The 26,849-nt window shown below is 35.0% G+C and overlaps 1 long non-coding RNA gene across 1 annotated transcript in view; it reads left to right on the forward strand.

Annotated features, from left to right (window-relative positions):
• The first annotated feature begins 4,290 nt into the window (after window positions 1-4,290).
• LOC137225923 (uncharacterized) overlaps window positions 4,291-26,849 on the forward strand; it is a 152,373-nt gene continuing 129,814 nt past the window's right edge. Inside the window, exon 1 of the long non-coding RNA XR_010944089.1 lies at window positions 4,291-4,386. This is a non-coding gene — a long non-coding RNA (uncharacterized lncRNA). The remainder of the gene's footprint in view (window positions 4,387-26,849) is intronic.

Below are 26,849 nucleotides of genomic sequence, written 5' to 3' on the forward strand. Positions count from 1 at the left end.
TGGGGTTTTCATATATGAACTTTATCATCTTTGGGAACATTCTTTTTATTACTAATTTATTTAATGTTTTCATCATGAAAGGGTGTTGAATTATGTCAAATGCTTTTTCTTCCTCTATTGGTATGATCATTTTCCCTTTTATTCTACCAGTTTGGTGTATTATGTCAACTAACTTCTGTATGTTGAAACTTTCTTGCAATCTGGAAATAAATCTCTCTTGCTCATGTCTTGTAATCCTCCTGGTATGCTGATGTATTTGGTTTGCTTGCATTTTGTTGAGAATTTTGCATCAATATTAATAAGGGGTATAGGTCTACAGTTTTATTTTCTTTCAGCATCTTTTCGTTGGTATCAGGGTTATGTAGGCCATAGTGAATAAGTTAAGGAGCATTTCCTTATCTTCATTTATTTGGAGAGTTTGAGAAACATTAGTGTTAGGTTTATTTTCTTTTATGTTTGGTAACTTTACTAGTGAAGCATCTGTTCCAGGGCTTTCTTTGTTGAGAGGTTAATTGTTAATTCAATCTACTTACTAGTTATAGGTCTATTCAGATTTTCTATTTATCATGAGTTAGTCTTGGTATGTTGTGTGTTTTTAGAAATTTGTCCATGTCACTTGGTTGTCCAACTTCTTGGTGTACAATTATTCATAGTATTCTTTTATAATTATTTTATTTCTGTAAAATCTGTAGTAACATACCCATTTTCATTTCTGATTTAGTAACTGGAGTCCTTTCTCTTTTTTTTCTAGACAATCTAACTAATGGTTTTATTAATTTTCTTGACTATTTCCAGGAACCAAATTTTGGTTTTATTGGTTTACTTTATTGATTTTCTATTATATAATTTATTTATCTCTGCTATAATCCTCATTATTTCCTTCCTTCTGCTAGGTTTAGGTTTAGTTTGTTATTCTATTTCTAGCACCTTAAGATATAAATTTAGATTGTTGAATTGACATCTTTCTTCTTTTTTAATGTATGTATTTCCAGCTATAAATTTCTCTCTTAGCAGTCCTTTCACTGGATCCCATAAGTCTTGATATATTATGTTTTTGTTTTACTTTGTCTCAAAGTATTTCCTAATTTACCTCATGTTTTCTTCTTTGACTCATTGGTTGTTTGAATGTGTTGTTTAATTTTCACATGCCTGTGTATCTTCAGTTTTCATCTGTTATTTATTTTTAGATTTATTCAAATGTGATTACAAAAGATACTTTGTATAATTCAAATAGTTCTAAAATTTTTAAGACTTGTTTTGTGGCCTAACATATGGTCTAACCTTTAGAGTGTTCAGTGTGCACTTTGAGAAAAATGTTGTGGGATAGTTTTCTCTATCTACCTGTCAGGTCCAATTAGTTTATAGGGTTGTTTAAGTCCTCTATTTACTTATTGAACTTCTGTCTAGATGTTCTATTCATTATTGAAATTTGAATATTTAAGTTTCCAACTGTTATTAGAGAAATATCTATTTCTCCCTTCAATTCTTTTAACCTTTGCTTCATATATTTTGGGGCTCTGATGTTTGGTTTACATATAATTGCCATAGATTCGTGGTTAACTGACCCTTTCAATATATAATATGCTTCCTTGTCTCTCACAGCAGTTTTTAACTTAAAGTCTAATGTGTCTATTAGTGTAGCCACCTCTACTCTCTTTGATTACTATTTGCATGAACTATGTTTTCTGAAATTATTTCACTTTTAACCTACTTGTGTCTTTAGGATTAAAGTGAGTCACTTGTAGGTAGTATATCACTGGATCCTGTATCTATTTTGCCAATCTTTGCCTTATGATTGGAGACTTTTATCCATTCACATTGAATGTAATTACTGATAAGGAAGGATTCACTTCTGCCATCTTGCTATTTGTTTTCTGTATGTTACATAGCTTTTATACAGCATATATCCTATAGAAAATTTAAAGTGAAGTTAAAAAACAAAATTGTAATAATACCAGCTTTTATATTTACCCTTGTGTTTGCCTTTACCACAGGACTTTGTCTTCATATGAATTAGAGTTACTGACTAGTGTCCTTTCATTTCAACTTTAAGGAAATCTTCTGCGTTTCTTACAGGGCAAGTGGTGATAAACTCCCTCAGCCTTTGCTTATCTAGAGGTAGCTTAATTTCCCCCTCATTTTTAAAGGACATTTTTACCAGATATAGAATTCTTGGTTGACCTGTTTTTTCTTTCAGCATTTTAAATATATAATCACACCGCCTTCTGGCCCCTGAGGTTGCAGATGAAAAATCTGGTGATATTATTGGTTACCCTATTTTTGGGTGAGCCACCTCTCTCTAGCAGCTTAATTTAAGACTCTGTGTTTGGGTTATGGCAGTTTTGTTATAATAGATCTCAGTGTGGCTCTCTGAATTTACCCTACTTGGACTCCGTTGAGCTTATTGGATTTGTAGATTCAAATCTTTTCTCAGATTTTGGGGATTTTCAGCTATATTTCTTCAAATAATCTTTCTGCCCCTTTATCTCTCTCTTCTCCTTCTGAGAATCCCATAGTACATATATGGTCAGTTTGATGGTGTCCCAGAAGTCCCTTAGGATCTGCTCATGTTTCTTCACTATTTTATATTTTTGCTCTTCAGACTCACTAATATTTATTCCCTATCTTCAGGATTTCTTATTTCTCCTGCCTTAAATCTTCTGTTAAAACTTCTAGCTAATATTTCATTTCAGTTATTGTACTTTTCAGCTCCAGAATTTCTTTTAGGTTTTTTTTAAATATAATTTCTATCTCTGGTATATTCTCATTTTTATATATATATATATATATATATATATATATATATATATATAAATAATTATGCATATATATAATTTCTTTGATTTTCTTTAATTCTTTGTCTACATTTTTCCTTAGATGTTTTAGAATATCTGGCACAAATGATTAAAAATCTTTGTCAATTAAGTCAGATGTCTGGACTTCCTCAGGGAGTATTTCTGTCAACATATTGTATTTTGTTCCTTTGTGTTGACCACGTTTTCTTGTTACTTTGTCTCATACATTTTATTGAAAATTGATTGCTTTACTGTGACAATATGCTAACTAAGGAAATCAAGTCTCCCTTTTCATCAGGGTTTAATGTTTTTGATTGTTGAAGACTGTAGTAGTCCTTTTATTTTGAGACTTTCCTTTTTTTCTTCTTTTTGGAAAGACTGTTACTTATCAAGTATGATAACTAAAGTCTCTGTTCCTTTAGCTCATGTTTAGCTAATGTATGAACAGAGATTTCTTTACTGCCAGGAGTTGAAATAAAGCAAAAACAAACAAAAAACTACCATAAAATGAAAAAAAAGAAGAATGGTAACCTCTTATTTGCAAACTGGCTCTCTATTGGGGTACTCCTTTACCCTTAAGCTAGGCTTGATCTGAGTCTATGAATCAGCCCAAATTGAAAGCTGAAATCTTCTCAGTACTTTTCTGGTCATGTGTGCCTGAGCCTTCTGCTGTCTTTCTCTGTTTCCTCCTATACACAGCTGCTTTTGAATGTCCTAATTTTTCAAAAAATGTCACTCCAGCTTCTCTTCTGTGCCTTAGATGGCCTACTACATGTCTTTTCCTCAAGTCTCTTGTCCCTGGTGTCTTGTTATCACCTTATCATTTTTATAAGCAATGCCTGCCATTTTTCCTTTATGCTTTCTGAGTCATACAAAAGAGAGTGATCACCTCACTTCAGTTTTTTAGGTATCGCCCAGTCGAGTTAGAACAGACTTAAACAGAATTTTTCGAATAAGATCTGTTCTGCTCCCTTAAGTTGAAGGAGCTGTTACCATGTCCAAGCTTGTACTGATTGCTGTGTGACAAACCAATACATTGAGAGATGAGGTGTTGGGTCAAGGAATAGGGACATTATTTGGAAAGCCAGCAGACCAAGAGGATGGCAGACTAGTGTCCCAAAGAACCAAGTTGGAATTCAGGCTTCTTTTATACTAAAAGGGGAGGGACATGGCTGGTTGTTGTACACTTCCCGGTGCTGACCAGACCCCAGAGAGGATGTGATTATCCTTTGTTCTTGCAGCTGTGCAGAAAGGTCTGGCTGTGATGTTCCTATTAACCTCCAAGAAGACACATCTTATTGTCTGTTCTGCAGTTTTTTATCTCTATATGAATGGAAAGGTGTTACACCTTTAAAGTTTAAGCCTGGGAAACAGAGCCTTGCGAATGGGCTATCATGCAGATTTCAGGCTACAGGCAACATTCTTTTACAAAGTGCAGAGTCCACATGACTAAGCATAAAACACAGAGCAGAAAAGTTAGAACCAAAGGGATATTCAGGTTTGTTCTTTTCTATTACAGAGGAGCAATGAGAGCCAGCTGCTCCACTGAAGACCAATGTTGTCACTGCACCAGGGAGTAAGCAGGGTGATGGTGAGTAAAAATGCCACAAAATTTTCTACTTTAAAAATTGATTTTTTTTATTGGGCATTTGCTTGCGTATTGAAAACCTTTGACTATATTTCAGACCTCTAACAAAGTTGATTCAAATGGCTTCTGGTTGTTCCTTTGATGTTTCTGTAGGATAACAAGAATTTGGGGTTTTCTAGTCTGCCATTGTGCTGACATCACTCCCCCACTGCATCCATTTTCAAATCTATTTTTTGATGCTTGTTTTGATTAGTGAATAATAACATGTCAAAATTATTATTTTTTTGATTGCCACTGACACTTCTCATGTTTCTTGACTTTATCAAGGAGATATATTTTCCATTTTATAAGTACTTTGTTTATTGAATTTACCACTTTACATATTGAAAATTTTCTATTAAATTTAAATATATTTTGCAGGACAAAAATATTAGTCATTCTCATTATATTTCCTTTTATTGTATTAAGCTTTCATGAATGATGGTAGTTGTATTGTCTGAAATTTATAATATGGAACAAATGATTAATAACTGATTATAACCTGACAGAAATTTGTTATCCTGAGAATCTATATTTTTAGGCAATACTTTCAGACTTGGAATATATAGATTTCAAGTTTGCTTTGTTCATCCAAGAGACTATTAAACTTTGCTTTTGTCTCTCTATTCCTATTTCCTCCATTCTTCTACTGAAGAAATATACAAATCTATTTGTAAAGAATGGGAGTACATTTGCATGTTTATTGTTTCCTCCTCTCCATTCCTTACAGGTGGATGGATTGTTTTGTGCAAGCAGCATAGGCTCTTGCCAAGGCTGATAACTTACATTGATTGGTGACTCTTCTGGGCAAGGCCTAGCATACTGACCTTCTGCTTTGATTACTCTTTCTGACATCCTGACCTGTTGAGTTAGGGTATTTTGAAACTGTAAACCCAAACATTTCATTCGTTCAGATAATACTCATATGATTATAAGATAACTTTTCACAGAGCTGATTTCTACTGCTATTTGGATAAACAAAGATGACATTTTGGAGATCCTAAGGAATTTGAAATTATTTACAATTTCCAAATCTTGAATCAGAAGATTTTGGAACAATGAATCAGAATGATTTTATCAAGTTAGTGTTGATCAGACTGCCTTCACACACCAAGCATTTTGGAAAGTAGGGGGCAGGATAGAGTGGAGTACATGGAGGATACTGAGTTTGTGCCTGATCAAAAATACATGTTCTCAGAGTATTATTCCTGTAATTATCTTAACCACATAAGCATTTGCTGACTTAGTGACATAATGTTATACTAATAATTATATCCAAAGTTGATAATAATTTGCAGTTTACAATACATTTTGACATATGTCATATTATTTTCATCTTCACCATAGCTCTGTGGAATGGATGCTACTAATATTTTGTTGTCATTCTCATTTATGATTAAGATTAGTGAATTAGGTATTTGATCAAGGTTTAGCAGGGATTAAGTTACAGGCCTCAAACCATACCTTCTAATTCTAAACAGCATAGGTGCCTGATAGAAGAATGTTATATAGACAATCTGAGATAGAAAATTTGCCCGTAATCTTGGAAGGAAACCGTGGCTACAGTAATCAAAGATTTCTATAAAATTCTCTGTCCTTACCATTATTGGGTAAGTTTGAGTAGCAAACCTTTTTGCTATAAGCAAAAATAAGGAAGAACGGTGGGCTGGGTAAGATTAAAAAAAAAATAACTTCTAATACTGTGGTCAGAATTCAAACCTTTCATCACCAGAATGTGTGTCATTTCTGATAATATGAAAATGAACTTTGTAATTAGATAAATGGCATGTTGGATAAATTGCAGTGCCCAAGCGGAAGTGATAGTAGATTTTGTAACCCAGTTTGGAAAGTGACAAATTTCTTTTATCAACATTTTCTCATGATAAAACTACATAAGGATAAAGGAGAAACGGTGCTTTAAAAAGCAGAGTAAAATATTTACAAATATAGTCCATTGCAATCAAGGAAATAGTTACATGCAGAATCTGTTTTTCTATTTGACTCTTACATTCATATTGGTAGAGTATACTATTATTAAGCCTCTTATTTCCTTTATTAAAAATTAGACCTCGCTATGAAGGTCAAAATGGCAATGTGTTGTTGAGTTTTTCTTTTCATCATCTCAAAATAAAATAAAATATGGAGTTTCTGAAATTAAGTTCCTCAGCCCTTCACTTAGAAATTTTCCCTATGAAGAGAAAAGAAAGAAGCAGATTCAAAGTTTTACAGAAGTGTGTACATATACTTTTATTCTCCTGAAACCTAATGGAAAAATACTAGCAATATGCATCCAATCTCTTAAAATACAATTATTTACAATTAAAATGTAAACAAGTACTTTACATTTTAAATAAATTTGTTATTCTGATTTCTAATTCCTAAAACTTTCAGACCCCTCATAGTTATATTTCACACCTTCCAGTTTAGATGCTGGCACATGTTAAGAGTATTTATTCATTCTCAGTTAAAGAAAAACCTGATAAAATATGATAAATCATGTCATTACCCATCTCCTCAAGATCACAGAACCTCATCAGACGTTTAAAGGTTAACCGTTGATATTCTCTTTACCTTAAAATAAGGATTTACAGTTAAAAGTAAAAATGATTTTTATAAAAATAAATATTTCATATGCATACTTTATCCTTTTTCAAAGGCTTTTATATCTATCTAATTCAACTCCACAAACCACTGTATAAGAACTAGAAAAATTATCTTAGTTCCCATTTGACATATACAGAAATTGAGGTTGAGAAAGGGAGCCAGGTTCATGGCAAAGCTGATAATACACATCCTGATATCAAGTTCAACGTATGGTAATTAGCTTAAGGGCACCCTCTTAGGATGGCAAAACAGAAGGACGAGGAGGAGGAGGATACTGATAGTACCAAATGCCAGAATGGATGAAACAATGATGAACATCAATTGGAACTCTCACAAATTAATGGTGAGGAAGCAAAATGTTATAGCCACTCTGGAAGACCGATGGCACTTTCTTTTCTTTTCTTTTTTTTGGCCATGACGCATGGGTTGTGGGATCCCTGGTCAGGGATCAAACCTGGGCCCCCTGCAGTGGAGCTGAGTCCTAACGACTGGACCACCAGGGAATTCCCAGATGGCACTTCCTTATAATGTTTGACATACAGTTACTGTATGACACAGCAAGCCCACTCCTGGGTATTTACCCAAGAGAAAAGACAACTTATATTTGCCCAAAAACTTGTACATAAACACTTGTAGCAGCTCTATGCATAGCCATCCTAATGTGGTGATAACCTAAATGGCTTTCGATTGTTGAAAGGATAAACTGTGGTGCATCTGTACAATGGAATACTACCAAGGAAAAACAGCAGAACAAACTATTGCTGTAACAGCTTAAATGAATCTCAAAGACATTATGCTGAGTGAAAGAAGTCAGTTTCAAAATGTTACATACTGTATGTTTTCGTTTATGTGACAGTCTCAAAAAAGACAGTACTATTGTGATGGAAAACAGATCAGTCATTTTCAGAGGGTATGAGTGGGAGGGATAGTGCAACTATTAAGGGATAACATGAGGTGTCTTTTGGGGCTGGTGAAAATGAAAATGTTTTGGTTCTTGATTGTGGTGGTGGTTATAAGAATCTATAGGTAGGTTGAAATTAAAGTATATAAACAATTTATTTTTGTTGTAAGATAATTTTAAAACTAAAATTAAAAGATTAATTTTAGAAGTTTTTTAAATTAAAAAATTTTGTTAAGCTCTGTATAGGTGATGTAGGTCAAGGCAAATTTAACTGATTTTCTAGTATCCTTTGCCAAAGTAAATAGCATCTACAATATAAATAACAAAACAATTACACTGTTTTGGTCAAATTTGGAATTAAAAAATAAAAGCAGGTAAAGGAAGATTACCTGAATGACATACTCAGAAACATGTGGTTTTCATTCAGTCAATATTTTCCTGATGTCTCATGTGACTTTCAGTGTATCTTTTTCACTTAGTTGGCTGTCAACATAGGTATAATACATTCAAAATAACTTATATTTGGAGAAACTATGTCCCTTACCTTTTGAAAATCCATAGCTGACATCTTTTAAGAAAATTTTATATTGTCATTGATGCGAGGGGACAAGCTTAAATTGGCTAAAAGTAAATCCTTTGTAAGATTGTGGATTGATTAAAAATGAATTATCCTCTGTTCTTTCTAGGGTTCTGAAGTTCACAGCAGGTACGTATAAATATTGAAGACAGATTCATGAATTCCTAAGAAATTTCCATTCACACTTCTATATTATTTATGATTAACATGCTAATGAACAGTGATCTAATTCAATAGTAATATGTTAACATTCAAAAGGCAAACTGATAATATTCTGTGGATAAATTCAGATTTCTTTGAAGCTGTTTCCTTTCTATCAGATTACTTTGGGTCAAGCAATTCAGATAGCAGTTGTTTCATTTGTAGTTTTTAAATTATAGTTTTTAAGCACACAAATAATTGGGATGAAGAAAATCTGCATATTAGTATTGGGTATCCAACACGATTGATATTTAATGAGTAGATTTACTAATAAATGATGGAAAGGAATCCCCTTACAAAAATGAAAACCTCTGTGGACTTAAAAGCTTATTAAGATAAAATTTATGCACCATACAATTTACCTGTTTTAAGGGTACAGTTGGTTTTAGCACACTCACAGACCATCACTACAATCTAGTTTTAGAACATTTTCTATTCTCCAAAAAGTAATGTCATGCCCATTTGCAGTTAGTCTCTGTGCCCCACTCCAACCCACCCTGACCCTGAAGGAATAATTAATTTACTTTGTATCTTCGTAGATTTACCTATTCCAGACATTTCATGGACATGGAATAATACAATATGTGGTCTTTATGACTGGCTTCTTTCACTTATCATAATGTTTTTGAAATTCATCCATGTTGTAGAATATATCAGTACCTCACTCTTGCTCATGACTAGGTAATATCCCAAGTATAAATGTCCCACATTGTACTTACCCATTTATCAGTTGATGGGCATTTGGGTTTTTTTCAGTTTTAGGCTAGTTTGAATAATGCTGCTATGAACATACATGCACCTGTGTTTTTTGTGGACATATGTTTTCACCCTCTTGGGAAGATATCAATGAGTGGAATAGCTGGATCTTATTGTAACTCCATGTTTAACATTTTGGGAAAATATCAAACTGTTTTCCAGTGTACCATTGAAAATGGTACCATTTTACACATCCACCTGCAGATTCTAAGGATTACAATTTCTCTGCATCTTACCAACAGTTATTATATTCTTTCTTTCTTTCTTTCTTTCTTTCTTTCTTTCTTTCTTTCTTTCTTTCTTTCTTTCTTTCTTTCTTTCTTTCTTTTTTTCTTTGAATATACAGCCATTCTAGTGGATGTGAAGTCATATCTCATTGTGGGTTTGATTTTCAGTTCTCTATTAACTAGTTATGTTAAATATTATTTTGTGTACTTATTGGCCATTCATATACTGAAACACTTTGCCCATTTTTAAATTGTGCTATACTTTTTTTATATTATTAAGTTGTAAGCATTCTTTATGTATTCTGGATATGAGTCCCTTGTCAGATAAATGATTTCCAAATATTTTTCTCTCAGTCTGTGAATTAACTTTTCCGTTTCTCATGGTGTACTTTGGAGCACAAAAGTTTTTCATTGTGATGATCAAGAAACTTAAGATGTATGCAGAAGATGCACATTATGGAGGTTATGTAATTCTAGTATTTACTGTAATTTCATATTAGTTCTAGTAGTTTTTGTGTGAAGTCTTTGGGGTTTTCTATAATAGTATCATATCATCTGCATATAATGGCAATTTTACCTCTTCCATTCCAATTTGGATACCTTTTATTTCTTTTTCTTGTCTGATTGCTGTGGCTAGGACTTCTAATACTGTGTTGAATAGAAGTGGTGTGAGTGGGCATCCTTGTCCTGTTCCATATTTAACAGGAAGTCTTTCAACTTTTCACCATTAAGTATTATTATTGGTTGTGGGTTTGTCATAGACAGCTATTATTATGTTGAGACATGCTCCCTCTGTACACACTTTGGTAACTGTTTTTATTATGAATGGATGTTGAATTATGTCAGAGGCCTTTTCTGCATCTATTGAGATGATCATGTGGTTTTTGTCTTTTCTCTAATTTCATATTAGATTGAATTGCAAACACAAATGTCTTTTCTTTAACATGAATTGGATGCTGAGCTAAAATATAGTGCAAAAACAGCAGTAAGTTGTTATTGATATAGAGGAGACAGTGATGGGGGTTTTTAGTCCAACTTTCTGGCAGTTATAGTTTGTGCCAATGTAACTGTAACTCCATCTTACTTTGACTCCTAAAATCAGGGAATGATGGAGAAAGGGGATGTGTATATATTTACAGCTCCTCCAGTATTCCAGTTCACTCCCTTCCAGGCACAGGGTAAGATTACACTCTCACATTTGTCTAAAGCTTTGCCCAAGTCACGTGAGCTGAAGCGACAACAGCATTTCAACTGTTTGTAGACAGTGATTGTCATTGATTTTTCCTTTTGCCATAGAAATGGGCAATGTTCCAGAGAGAGACTGTCCTAAAAGACTTGGTTCAAGAATGAGTAAGTGACACAAGAGTAAGAAATAACCCTTTGTTGTTTCAAGAAATTGAAATTTCATTGTTGTTCATTTCTGCAGTGTAAACTAGTTTCCCTGACTTGGCAATTGCAAAATGTATTAAGCACTCATCTCCTATGCCCATGGATTACATATTTTCTTACTATTAAATCAGTGTTTTATCCCCATTTTGCAAATAAGAAAACTGAGTTTTTATAGATTATATAATAACTTGGGAATTTTAGTAAATTCCCTTAAGCCTCAGAGTTGGGATGCAAACCTCTTTCTGTCTGACACTCATTTCACCTCACACTCATTCCAAAAATATCTGCTTTATGGACTCATGCATATTTATGAAAAAACTAGAATTATCAGAATTGGAAATTCAAGTGATATTACTAGATTTTGTTTTATCTACCTCTATCTCCTAAAATAAAACCTCTGTTACAAATTCTATAATTAATTTGGATCCAGATATTTATAAAACTGGATTTAACAAACAGTATACTAGAGTTATGACTCTATATCCAGAAAACAAACGAACAAAAGCAACCAAATAAAATAAAAGTTGTGTTTTGCTGTCTCTTTGTTGATAAAATATATTATATTTTTCAAAATTCAAAACACATGAAGGCAAAAAGCATATTTTATTTACAGACAATTATGCAGTCTTTTAACAGAAAGAAATATAGAAATTCACAAGTCAGAGGCCACTACAATGAATTAGAGATATGAACTTCATACAGATATAGGAAGCAAAACTTAGAAAGCAGAAAATCTAGTACACTTGAGGTAACTGAGGCAAAATCTTCTGCCACAAAAGATGCAGGATCTGTGACAGCCATGTTGTTATTCACTGTGATTTGATGGAGAAAAATTATCAGAGTAAATTCTCTTTTCTGTGTCATGAGACTTCCCTGTACCAAGAAATGGATTGTAGGATTTGTGTTGTTGTTTTTTGTTTGTTTTTGCTTATTTGTTTTACATAAACTGGCAGAAGCTGTGTGGCTGTGAGATAAGTATAAATTCAATAATCAAGTTATTTGGGGAAATATGTGTGTGTATGTGTGCGTGTGTGTCTATTATCTTAGATATACATTTGCATGCAGAAAGAGAGAGAGGCAAAGAGTGCAAATTTAAAGCTACTACTTAAAGTGTAAATTAGGGGTGGAACAGAGGTGCGAAGTTAGGTGGAAACAGTTGACTTAATCCTACTATTTCACAGTTAAGAAGAAGCATGGAATAGGGGAAGAACGTGGATTCGGGTATCAGGCTTATTCATTTTGAGTCCTTTAAAAAACTTATCTGGCAAGATAGTTCATCTCTTTTGCAAACTTGTTGTGCAAATTAAGAGTTCATCTAGTAATATATTCTGCATAATGCCTGTCACAGGGGCACACTCACAAGCACTCAGGCAACAATGATTATTATTATAGATGGCAGGTCTGTCGCACTGAAAGGTTCATTTCCTCCTCTATAAAATAATGATAGAAATATTCTGCTGGTTATAATGAATGCCTTGAGTACCATGTGTAAAATGGTAGATAACACTAGTTGCCTTCCCTTAGGAACACACGCACACACACACACATGCATGCACACACGCACACACACAAGCACGCACACACACACACACACACACACACACGCACAAACAAGGTTTTACTTTTTTCCCCACAAAGCTCTATCATTGAATTTAAACTTATGTTATAGATAGCCACCTTGCTTCTCCTTCCAATTTGTGTAAAATAAACGTTCGGTCCTTTCATAAAACAACAATGAAAAATCATTTCCAAGGGTCATATTAAACTTTATATTAGCAGAAAATAAAGTTAGGTATTTTCTCAGTTTATTGTTAAATTCAAATTTACTGACCCAAAAAAATACAAAAACTGGTGTGCCTTCTTAGAATAATCTTAGCATTGAGTGTTTATACAGATTTCGCTTTAGCATTCTACTCTTCTTCTTGTTTCATGATAAACTCTGGTCTGAAGTTTTAATCCTGCCATCTGTATCTACTTACCTTTCTTGTGTATGAGTCACACATTGGGTCTGTGAATGCAAAGCTTTGTTGTACTCCACATGCTATGCTGGTGAAGTTCTCGTGTTTCTGTTATTTACTTGTTCATTTGATTATGCCTTATTTCCCTAACTAGAGAGGGTACATATAACAGCATAGATGCAGTCACCATTGTGTCTGCCAAAGAACATAGCACAATAATTGGTATGACCTACATAATAAAGATATGTGTTTGTATAGTTTCATTTTTTGGATGGGATACATACATACTAGAAAGAATAAGAACTTTGTAATCAGAAAGAGCTGAGTTTTAATACCAGTTCTGTCACCTGTTAGATATGTGTGTGACTATAATGTGAGTGTGTAAGCCTCAGTTTACTGATTTGTAAAATAGAGATACTGATATTTAGCTCAACATGCTATTATAAGATTTAAAACATGATGTTTGAAAGTGCCAAACATGCCACTCAGTGATCCGGATTTTACAATTTACAGGTGCAGGAACAAGGCCCAGATAAATTGATTTGGTCAAAGTCACACAGCTTGTTAATTACAAACTCAGGAACCTTTGCATCTAATCTCCTTTGTAAGATTATATCTTGCAGTTCAATTCATACAGCCCTGCAGATTTTTCTCATGTGAAAACATATCTACTTTGTGCTGTAAATTCAAGTGTATTTATAGCCTGTCCTAAAGAACCCTCATTTTAAGATTGTTAGTTATTTAACACATTCCTTTTACAAGATTTAATTAATATCTTGGGTGCCAGACTTTGTGATTTGGATTACACTTCATTGTCGTAGGGTGACCAGATATCCTATGGTCCAAAACATGACACTTCTGATAGTGAAAGGTAGGGGGATAAATGCCAGATAGAATGTCAGGGCAACAATTGTAAAATGAAATTTTTTCCAAGGCAAAGTAAGACATACAGTTGCCCTATTTATAGAATAAGTAAAAGATTGAGGTGGCAGCCTTGAAGAAAGGCAAATTATCACAACTTTAAATGAATTTAATAATACCTATTTGAATGAAAGGTGTAAGAAAAAGGGACAGCATGAATGAGTCATTACCTAGTAGCTAAGATTATCATTCTGAGACTTGTGAAATTTACTAGCCAAAATATATGAAAATCTGGACAATTATCACAGAATAATGTTTATGTCAATTATTCAGTAACACATGGGCAAGCTCTTTCTTCAGAATGTACAGATTAATTCTACAGTGTCATAAACTTGTGCAGGTAAATTCTCTGACATCAGCTTCTGGGGAGCATGCATATGTGGGTTTGGGAAATTTACCTGTGTTTAACAAATACGCAGAAAATTCACTGTCATCCTTAATTCTCCTAAATTTTCCAAACCTTACAGTGTACATATAAAATGACCAAGTCTCTCATTGCATTGGTGATGTGTTTATAGCCATCAATAGCAACAATAATTTTTTAATCAAGTTTTGCTCTTTGGAGTAGTCCATTTATTTTCACCATTATGGCACTGAAATTAAGTGTCAGATCATCTTTTTAGTCAGAAATTTTTCTTTTGTTTGTTAAAATCTCTGTAGTATTCAATAGAATACTTTCAGGAAAGGATTGCTGTATTAAAAAAGAGGGAGAGGGCTTCCCTCTGGTGGCACAGTGGTTGAGAGTCTGCCTGCCGATTCAGGGGATGTGGGTTTGTGCCCCAGTCCGGGAAGATCCCACATGCCGTGGAGCGGCTAGTCCCGTGAGCCATGGCTGCTGAGCCTGTGCATCCAGAGCCTGTGCTCCACAATGGGAGAGGCCACAGCAGTGAGAGGCCCGTGTACTGCAAAAAAAGAGAGAGAGAGAGAGAGAGAGGAGAAGAAAGAAAGAAAGGAAGGAAGGAAGGAAGGGAGGAGAAAGAAAGAAAAAGAAAGAAAGAAGGAAGGAAGGAGGGAAGGAAGGAAAGAGAAAGAAAGAAAGAAAAAGAAAAAAGAAAAAGAAAGAAAGAAAGGAAGGGAGAGAGAAAAAAAGAAAGGAAGAGAGAGAGAGAAAGGAAGGAAGGAAGGAGAAAGAAAGAAAAAGAAAGAAAGAAGGAAGGAAAGAGAAAGAAAGAAAGAAAGAAAGAGAAAGAAAGAAAGAAAGAAAAGGGAAGGGAGAGAGAGAAAAAGAAAGAAAGTAAGAGAGAGAGAGAGAAAGAAAGGAAGGAAGGAAGGAAGAAAGGAAGCAAAAGGAAAATACAGAGACTGTTTCCACTCTGATGTTCCCTGATTCCCTCCAGAGCCTGGATGTATTTCTCTTCAACACCTTATGCTCTTATGTTTTCTGCAAAGATCTATGTTCTTTATTTGTTAAGTGTCTAAGAATATTTGCTTATGTGAAGGAGCTTTAAAGTATTAGATATTAAATGTTTGCCTGGTTGAGAGAAACATGGATCTTTTGGAATAAATAGATATGCCACCAGCAAAAAACATCAAATAATAAAATGTTCATGGTGCCCAGTATTTTTTTGTTACTCTAAACTTATTTATAGATTTGGGCTTTCTAATAATAGTCAGTGCATCTCTGTTATATGGTGAACGAGGGCACCCAGAGGGATAATTCATTCTAATCATATTTAGCATCACAGAAATAACCACACAAACAAATCAACCAGCCTCTCACATTGTAAACACTGGGTAGACAGATGATTACACTGCTAAGCTCTTTACCTTGAAACTAATTCTCACTGGTTGAAATGTTGATTTATTTCCTATGAACTGCATTTATTTCAATGTTGAATAAATTATAAGAATCTACTAACTTTGGGACAAAGCTTGAATACCTTTTTTACTTTTATATTATTGATTGATTTATAAAATTTATTTAGAAAAGGACCAGAGATTGCCTTTACAATAAAATTCCATGTAAGGCCCCAAAATACTAATACAAATAAAATAAAACAGAATAAAAGTAAGGGAGTAAAATTTTATATATATAATTTATTTGTTTTATTTATTTATTTATATTTGTATACATAGGTATTTGTTTATTTGTCATGTCGAAAGAGAAACCCAGTGGGCTATATTACTCTATAATAATAAGTACATAAATTGATCAGGAGCCTGTAAATGAAATCCCTCACAATCTTCTCTACTTCGATACTGTTCCCTCATCTTCCAGCTTGTCCTGAAACTTCTCACCACCTATTTATAAATAATCAATGCTCCTCTGTGCTCCTCTTGTTATTACCTTTGTTGAGTTCTTTTGCATTAAATGTTTTATCACTCTATTTTTCCCTCTACTAACTTGGAAATTCATACTTTCAGTAGTTGTCTTAGAATATTCAACACATATACTTAAGTTACCTATGTTTAGATTAACCAATAATTTAAATACCTTCCAGAGAGGTTAAGAAATATAAACACCTAAAACAAAAGAGAGGAAAAAAACTTTAAACAATTATGTATTTTTAACTACTCCCAAATTATAGTATTATTTTCATTGCATTTTAATTATTTTATTTAGTTATTTTAAAACACTCAACATGACATTATTTTTACTCTTTTATCCAATAAATATTCGTTAAGATTTAACCCAGTTTAGCTCTTTCCCAAATGATATTTTTTACATCATATGTTTTGCATTGGGGATCACATTTCCTTCTATCTAAGTATCTTCTTGAGAATTTTTAATGAGGTTCTGCTGTTCTCAAACCACCTAGTTTTGTTGGTTGTAAATTGTTTTTAAGTTGTTAATTCTAAAAACTATTTTCTCTGAATATAAAATCCCAAGTTGGCAATTGTAAATATAATAAATATTTTTCTATTATTTGCTAGCTCTTATCACTGCTGTCATTCTATCATTACATTAAAATGAATGTGTCTTTTTTCCTGCATGATTTTAGTACATATTTTTAAATGCTTTTTTATTGTGGTAAAAGTCACATAATATAAAACATACTATTTTAACCATATTTAACTGTACAGTTCAGTGGCACTAAGTGCGTGCACATTATGAATGTGTCTTTTTATTTTCAGATCCTTTTAAGATTTTCTCTATCTTTACTATTCTATTTTTTTCCCTTTAGATGTGTCTCATTGTGGTTTTCTTTATATTTCTCCTTATTAGAGTGTAGAACTAACTGAAACTCTAATTTCATTTATTACTTCTAGAATTTTTTCATCCATTGTAGCTTCACATATTGCCTCTCTCTAATTCCCTCTCTACTCCAATAATTTCTCACTTTCTTCTCCATGTCTTTTTATCTTTTGCCATCTTTTCATTTTCTGTGCTGCATTCTGGAAGATTCTTCTGATTTATCTTCATGAATTATTTCTTGAGCATTATTTATACTGCTGTTCAAATCATCCATTGAGTTTTTAAATTTTAGCTATTGTATTTTTCAGAAGATCAGTTGGATGTTTTGCTTTTCAAATTGGATGTTTTGCTTTTCAAATGTATCAGGTCACATTTTATAGTTTCCTAGTCCCTAGGGAAAATTTCAAGCTAGAGTTCTTAATTTTTCCTCTTAACACAGTGAGCATAGTTGTTTCATAACTTGTGTCTCTTCAACACTTATTCTACTGTACATCTGGATTTAATCCAGGTAAAGTTTTTGAGAGAGGAGATTATCCTAGATTATCTGAGTGGTTGATAAATGCCACCACAATGTCTTTATAAGAGCCAGGCAGAGACAGAAATAATGTAATTCCATGGCAGTGTAACCACAGAAACAGAGATTAGAGTGACGTAGCTACAAGTCAAAGAATGGTGGTAGCCACCAGAAGTTAGAAGAGGCAAAGAATGGATTCTCCCCTAGAGCCTCTGGAGGGGGTGTAATAGGACCTAACCTTGATTTCAGCTCAAAGATATAAAATTTTGGACTTCTGGTCTTCAGAACAATGAGAGATAAATTTCTCTTACTTTAGGGTATGAAGTTTGGGGTAATTTGTTAAAGCAGCCACAGAAAACTGATACAAAAGCCATAGTAATCAAGACTGAGTCATATTGGCAGAGGGACAGACACAGAGATCAATGCAAGAGAAGGAAACCAACTTAAAAATAGACTCACACAAATATACCCAGTTAGTTGTTGACAGAAGTGTAATAGCAATATAATAATAAAAAAGACAACTTTTCCAATAAGTACTGCTGGAACAATTGGACTTTCATAGGCAAAATAAAAATTTAAAAACTCACAAAATAATCCTGCACAAATTCTACCTGTTTCACACATTATACAAAAATTAACTCAAAATGGATTATAAATTTAAATGTAAAATGCAAAACTGCAATGACGTAGTTCTGACCTCACACCAGTCAGAACAGCCATCATCAAAACATCTACAAACAATAAATGCTGAAGAGGGTGTGTAGAAAAGGGAACCCTCCTGCACTGTTGGTGGGAATGTAAATTGATACAGCCACTATGGAGAACAGTATGAAGGTTCCTTTAAAAACTAAAAATAGAACTACCATACAATTGTAGTGGGACCCAGCAATCCCACTACTGGGCTTACACCCTGAGAAAACCATAAGTCAGAAAGAGACATGCACCACAATGTTCATTGCAGCACTATTTACAATAGCCAGGACATGGAACCAACCTAAATGTCCATTGACAGATGAATGGATAAAGATGTGGCACATATATACAATGCAATATTACTCAGCCATAAAAAGAAACGAAATTGAGTTATTTGTAATGAGGTGGTTGGACCTAGAGTCTGTCATTACAGAGTGAAGTAAGTCAGAAAGAGAAAAACAAATACTGTATTCTATTGCATATATATGGAATCTAAAAAGAAAACATGGTACTGATGAACCTAGTTGCAGGGCAGAAATAAAGAGGTAGACATAGAGAATGGACTTGAGGACACGAGGTGGGTGGGGGAAGCTGGGGTGAAGTGAGAGTTGCATCGACATACATACACTACCAAATGTAAAATAGATAGCTAGTGGGAAGCAGCAGCATAGACAGGGAGATCAGCTCTGTGCTTTGCGACGACCTAGAGGGATGGGATAGGGAGGATGGGAGGGAGGCTCAAGAGGGAGGGGATATGGGGACATATGTACGCTTATGGCCGATTCACTTTGGTGTACAGCAGAGACTGTACTATATTCCAATAAAGTTCAATTAAAAAAATAAAACAGCATCCAAAAAACTAAAATACTCAGGACTAATTGTATCCAGGGAGATGAAAGTTTCATACAGTGAAAATGATAAAACATTGCTGATAGAAATTTAAAAGACCCCAGTGAATCAAAAGACATCTTGAATTAGAAGAAAATATTGTTTAGGTGGCTATAGTACTGAAAACAGTCTATGGATTCAATGTAATGTCGATCAAATCCCAATGGATATTTATGCAGAAATGGAAAAGCTGATCTTCAAATTTATGTGGGATTGCAAGGGGCTCCAGTTGGCCAAAACAATTTTGAAAATGAACAAAGCTGAATGACTCACTCTCCACAATTTCAAAAATTACTACAAGGATATAGGAATCATAATAGTGTGGTACTGACATAAAGATAGACATGTAGAACAAAATAATAAAATTGAGTGTTCAGAAATAAACCCATACATCTATGACCAAGTTATTTTTGACAAGAGTACCAAGACCATTCCATGAGGGAAGAAAAGTCTGTTCAGCAAAGTGTGTTGGGGCAAATGGACATCCACATGCAAAAGAGTGGAGCTGGATTCTTACCTCATGCCATGTACAAAAAGTAACTCTAAATGGATCAACAACCTGAATAGAAGAGCTAAAACTGGAAAACTATTAGAAGAAAGCATAAGGTAAATCTTCATGACTTCAGAGTTGGCAGTGGAATCAGATTTGACATGAAAAGCGTGAGCAATAAATTTTTAAAAAAAATTAGATTTCATAAAAATGAAAAGTTTATGTGCATCAAAGGACATTATCGAGAAAGTGAAAACACAACCTACAAAATGGAAAAAGACGTTTACAAATCATATTTGAAAAAGGGCTTGCTGTGGACTGAATGTTGTGTTCTCACAAAATTTGTATGTTGAAGCCGTAACCCCAGTGTGATAGTATTTGCAGTTCGGTGTCTTCTGGCACTAGTTTTAGATGAGGTCATGAGGGTGCGCCCCCCCCATGATGGGATTAGTGCCTTTATCAGAAGAGGAAGAGAGCAGAGCCCTCTCTCTTCTTCATGTGAGGTTACAGAAAGAAAACAGCCATCAGCAAATCAGAAAAAGGGCCCTCACCAGATGCCAACTCTGCTGGTGTCTTGATTTTGGACATCCTAGCCTTCAGAATTGTTAGAAATAAATGTTTGTTATTTAAGTCACCCAGTCTATGGTATTTTCCTATAGCAGCCCAAACCGACTAAAACAGGTCTGATATCTAGAATATATAAAGAACTCATACAATCCAACAAGAATAATTTTTAATTGAAAAATGGGCATACAAATTAGATAGTCATTTCTCCAAAGAATATATAAAAATGGCTAATAAGCATACGAAAATATGTTCAGTATTAATAGTCAGTGTGGAAATACGAATCAAAACCACACTATGGTACCAATTCGTACCCACTAATGTGGGTTTAAAATTAAAACAGAAAGTAACAAATTTGGTTAGAACCTGGAGAAATTGGAACTCTGTGCATTGCTGGTGGGAATAGAAAGTGATTCAGCTGCTAGGGAAAACAATTTGGCAGTTCCTCAGAAAGTTAAACATAGAATTGCCATATGGCCTACCAATTCCATTCCTAGGAAGAAAATTGAAAACATGTATTCAAACAAATACACGTACACATATGTTCACAGCAGCACTATTCACAATAGCCAAAAAGAGGAAACAGCTCAAATGTCCACAGAGTTTATGAATGGATAAACAACTTATGGTGTATACATGAAATGGGATATTATTCAGCCATGAAAAGAAATAAAAGTACAGGTGCATGCAACGACATGTGTGAATCTTGAAAACACGCTAAGTGAATGAAGCCAGACACAAAACATCACATATTGTATAATTCCATTTCTATGAAATGTCCACAATAGGTAAATCCAGAGAGAGGTTTACACATTGGTGGTTGCCAGATGCTGAGGACAGGACAGAATGTTGAGCATCTGCTTAATGGGTATGGGGTTTCCTTTCAGTATGATGAAGGGCTTTTGGAACTAAATAGAGGTGAGGGTTACAAAACATTGTAAATGTACTAAATGCCACTGAATTGTTCACCCTAAAATGCTTAATTTTATGTAATGTGTATTTCAACTCAATATATTTTTTAAAGATTTATATTGCACCTACAAGAAAAAAAATATATTTCTCATGTAGTTTACATGTTTTGAGGAGAAGGAAACACCCTGGACAAATTGTTTAAAAAAAGAAAAAAAAAAAAAAGCACAGTAAGAAAACTGCAAACAAGTCTAACTTAGGAATATGAATTAAAACAACAGCAACAAAAACTAAATCCAGAATTAGCTTAGAGTCCAGGCGTATATTAAAAACATATTAGCCTATGACCAAATGAGATTACTTTGAGAAATCCAGATCTCTGAAAATATAGGAAAATTCATAAAAATAATTAGCCAGTTTAACACACACCAAAATACAACACTAAACTTAATCATGAGAAGTGAAAATAATTGCATTAACAACTCAAAAGAAGAACACATTACCACTATCCATGTAATAAGAAAGTGAAATGAAAGTTTGTATATAGGAAAACAGGAGCAATATACTAACTGTATTCTGGTAGCATGATAATATATTAGAAAATCCAAGTAAAGTAACTGAAAAATTATTACAAGAAATAAGATATATCATTAGAAGACCAGATTCATAAGGATGACGATTGTGTAAGTTTTTTCTTCAAACTAAATATCAAAAGAAGGAAAAAAATACCTTTCAAGTCCAAAAAAAGTTATCTGTTGGCAAGATTTAACCATCAGTCTGAGAGCTGTTAATTTTTGGCAATGTGTTATTTCATGATTTTCCTACATTATAACATACAAAATTCATATTTAAAAATATTATACAACTTTTATAAATCTGTACTGTGTCAGAACCAGTGTTTATATCCTCATTTTTCTGAAAGCAAATAATGGGACATAATTATTAATCTATGCTCTAACAAGAAATGATTAAAGAAGACTGATTAATGGGTATTTACTCCTATGTAATTGGGTAATTTTAGGAGAAGCTGAACCATTGGAACCCTACAGAACAAACTTCTTATATTAGTGATTGTTTTCTTTCAGTCACAGAATTCTTTCCTTCCTTCCTCACTGCCTCCTTTCCTTCTTCCTAACCTCCCTTCCTTCTTTCCTCCCTCCCTTCCTTCGTCCCTTCATCCCTTCCTCCCTCCCTTCCTACCTTCCTTCGTCTCTTCTTCCCTCCCTCCCTTCCTTCCTCCCTGCCTCCCTTCCTTCTCCACATCCTCCATTCCTCCCTTCCTTCCTTCCTCCCTTCATTTCTTCTTCCCTCCATATCTTCCTCCCTTACCTCTTTCCTTCCTTCCTTTGTCTCTTCCTCCCTTCTTCCCTTCCTTCCTTCCTCCCTCCATCACATCCTCCCTTCCTTCCATCCTTCCTTCATCTCTTCCTCCCTCCCTCCCATCCTTCCTCCCATCCTTCCTTTCTCCCTCCATCCATCCCACCCTTCCTTCCTTCCTTCCTCCCACCCTCCTTCCTTTCCATCCTCCCTCCCTCCCTCCCTCCCTTCCTTCCTTCCTTCCTCCTTCCTTCCTTCCCTTCTTTCCTCCCTCCCTTCCTTCCTTCCTTCCATCGTCTCTTCCTCCCTTCCTCCCTCTATTCCTTCCTCCCTCCATCCCTTCCTTCCTTCGTCTCTTCCTCCCTTCCTCCCTCCCTTCTTCCTTCCTTTGTCTCTTCCTCGCTTCCTTCCTTCCTTCCTTCCTCCCTCCCTCCCTTCTTTCCTCCCTCCCTTGTTTCCTTTATGTCCTCCTCCCTCCCTCCCTCCCTTCCTCCCTTCCTCCCTCCCTCCCTTCCTCCCTTCCTCCCTCCCTTCCTTCCTTCCTTCATCTCTTCTTCCCTCCCTCCCTTCCTTCCTTCCTCCTTCGTCTCTTTCTCTCTCCCTCCTTTCCTTCCTTCCTTCCTTTATATCCTCCTCCCCTCCTCCCTTCCTTCCTTCATCTCTTCCTCCCTTCCTCCCTTATTCCTTTCTCTCGCCATCCCTTCCCTCCTTCCTCCTTCCACGCTTCCTCCCTTCCTTCCTTCCTCCTTCCCTCCCTCCCTTCCTTCCTTCCTTCCTCTCTTCTCCCTCCCTCCCTTTCTTCCTTCATTCATCTCTACATCCCTTCCTCTCTTCCTTCCTTCCTCCCTTCCTCCCTCCCTTCCTCCCTTCCTTTGTCTCTTCCCCCCTCACTCCCTCCCTTCCTTCCTTCATCTCTTCCTCCATCCCTCCTTTCCTTTCTTCGTTCTATCGCCCCCTCCCTTCCTTCCTTCCATTCTCCCTTCCTTCCTCCCTCCTTCCCTCTCCTCCTTCCTCCTTCCCTTTGTCACGATCTCTATCTCATTTTTTCTTCCTCTGCTTTTGTCTAGGAAGGAATTCTTTAGAAGAACTTCTCACTCTAGGTTGTTGAAAGTGTAGTCTCCAGGACTAGGAAGTCACACAGACCACAAACTGATGCAAAAAAACTAGAGGTTACTACGAAAGAATGACAGCAATTGCGACAAATGTAGGAAAAGATGAGAGTGAATTGTTGATCAGAGCCAGAAAATAAAACAGGTTAAAGGCAAGCACCTTCTGAGACTTTGACACAAATGTGATTGTAGGGTACACTGATTTGGCTTAAAAGTCCAAGAGCCAAGTTCAGTGGTGCAGGCCAGTCATGCATTTAATGTTCACACTTTTGTTTAATATCTTCCCAGGATCTATGTTAGGAATTCATACTTCAGTGAGGCTGGGTATGAAAACTTACAAAGTTAACGCAATTCATCAGGAAATGGAAAAGAGTCACTAAAACAGTATAATGACCTAATACTTGGCAGTAATATCATCCTCATTCTGGCAGTATGCTTCAAGGAGATGGAAAGGGCCTTCAAAGAGTTACAGGAAAATCTGTGAAAAAGGGAAATTTTAGCTATAATTTATTTTATTATGATCAACTGACCTCATCTAAATGAAATCAGTTGATCAAAATAGCAACTTGTGTCATTCCATTTATCAAAACCCAATTCTAAAAGAAGATAATTCAATATTTCTCCATGCTGCCAACTATGTAACCGAAGTATTCATTTTTTTCAGAATTAAAATAGATATGCTTTTTTGAGGAGGGTGGTTTAAATTTATATTTCTACATTTATCAGTTTCAGAAGTGGTGGTTTACTCCCCCTCATGAAAGATGAAGAAATTAGCATATTTACACTTCCTTCCACCCCCAAACCTGCTGGTTTTATGAGCATCAAGTGGTACTTTTTAGAAAGTGACAACTTTAAAATTATTTTTATGTCATATGGCCATTATTTTGAGTATTACAATATTTATACTATGTATTGTAATGTACCATGATTATATAAGCTTGATTCCACTTTTAAATGGACAAAACGTTCTCTATAAGTTATTTTGCAAGCAAATCCCTAACTTTTCTCTGAATAGGTTTTGTGGATCATAGCTTGAAGTCGTTTTTTGGTTGTTTTTTGGTTGTTTTTTTCTTCCTGCATGAAAAAAATCAGTGGTAATAAAGCTATTGGATCTTTTCATATGTGAGAGTGTCTTTGTGTTATATTGACACATGTAAAACAAGTAGATGTGGAAACGTCAGGTTAACACAGATATCTCTTCAAAGCTGTGGACTATATTCTATTTTATTCTGAAATATGAATATGATGTTGTTGAGTAGAAGTCTGAGAGCAACTTGTATTTGTTTCCTTTGTTACTTTAGTCCAGTCTTCATGTTTGTAGGATTTTTTTTCATTATGCTTAAAAATAAGTACTCAAAATATAACTCATACTTTTTACCCCACTTCTTTTGGGGAATTACTAGAAGATGTTTATTAACAAATTCCTTTAGTACAAGAATTTTTTATCCTATTTTATCTTGGAAAATTTCCCTTTTCATTATTATGTTCTCTATTTGAGAAATTCAAACTTTGTAAATTTAACCTGATATTGTCTGTTTTCCTTGAGATGCTTCACTAGTTCTGATTCCATTTTAAATTCTGTGATCATGTTATATGTGTATTCCCCTATTTGCTCATATAGATACATTTTTAGTCTATATTCCTAACATCATGACTTTTGTCTATTGTTTCATTTATTATTACTTTTATTATTATTGTTTCACTTTTATTATTTTCCTTTTTTTATTTTATTAATTTCATCTAGAGTGGTTTCTGCCTAAAATTATATTCTTTTCTAGAGTTGAATTGTCCCAACTATGTATATTCTTTGAAATTACACGATTTTTTTCTTTTTTTAATAATTTTTACAAGTTTGGGGGAATAAAGGTCAAAGACAAGTGCCATAAATTTCTAAGTTACATAGGGTAACACTGTCAGCTGTAACAATAAAGCTCCACATTTTGGTAGCTTAACAGAACTGAAGTTCATTTCCTGCTTACATAACAACCCAGTGTTGGCAATCCTGGTCTGAGGTGATTAAGGAACCTAGGCCCCTTCCATCTTGAAACCATACTATCCACTTAGTGCCCTGCATTTTTTCTGTTAGCAGAAGGAGAAAAAGAAGACATAGAGAAAATTCATCTGCTATTTAAATGTCATGTCCCAGAGCAACACTCATTGCATTTGTTAGCACTGTATTGACAAAATTAGCCCCATGGTCACAGCTAGAAATGGGGTGGGAGGCTGGTAAATGTAGTATCTGCCTGGGAAGCATCTTTATATCTCTATATGGCTATACATGGAAGGGAGAGTAACTGTGTTGATGGACAGCTACCACATCTGCCATGTTCCATCCTTCTCACCACTGATGATCAGTGAACATCCCTGTCACATGTAGTATCTATTCACCCCCCTCGAAGGAAGATAACCCAAAGTCCTGTAGAGTCACAACAGCTAGCTCAGAGTTTAGGCTCTCTGGGTTATAAGCAGCCCACTCCTTCATTTCTGGATGAGACTCTTTGTAGTCTTGACGAGTCACCTTATCCTTCAGTATTATGGTAGGACAAAGACAAGATAACTGCCATAGAAACTCCCATTCAGAGAAGAGAGAAATAGGAAACATGAGTATCATGTTTCCATAGGGAGGATAAATACCTGCTGGAGAAGTGTTATGAACACCTCTACCCTGGCAATAGGGGAAACTACTTGTTTGGATGCTGGTTCTGCTCCCGAGGAATAACTACCTTTTCCAAGTTTCTCCAGATGCCCTTGATCGTGCCTTCTGGGTTATGATTCCTTGTCTCACCTCTAGTCATATTTGAGGGGGTCAAAGGAGGATAATAAGGCTCCCTCCTTGTGCCAGTTATTATTTACTTGCTTCACAGCTCCAAACCCACCCTTCTGCCTTCTGCTTTGTGATACTGATGCTGGCACTATGCAGACCACATTTCTGCTTTGCCATATGGCTCCCTGTTAGTCTCTGCCAATAGGGGCACTAAAAGGAAGCTGTTAGGGAGAAGCAGAGTGAAGAGACTTGCTCTTTCCTGTTTTTACCCCAGTAATGCTTCTTCACCACAGCTGCAGTAGCACCTTCCTGTATAGCAGTTCAATGCAGTTTGGTGCCTGTTCAACACTTGCAGATCTAGCTGGGTTGCCCATCCCTCAGAGACACAAACACCAGCCCATCAGTTCTCCAGCCTCACAGGTATGGAGTCCCTCCTCGAAACATCTAAATGTAATAATTTCAACTTCTTCCCTTTGTTTCTCCAGCTCTAGGGATAATAGCTGTTTCCT

This window comes from Pseudorca crassidens, chromosome 6, assembly GCF_039906515.1.
Source record: "Pseudorca crassidens isolate mPseCra1 chromosome 6, mPseCra1.hap1, whole genome shotgun sequence".
Lineage (NCBI taxonomy): Eukaryota > Metazoa > Chordata > Mammalia > Artiodactyla > Delphinidae > Pseudorca > Pseudorca crassidens.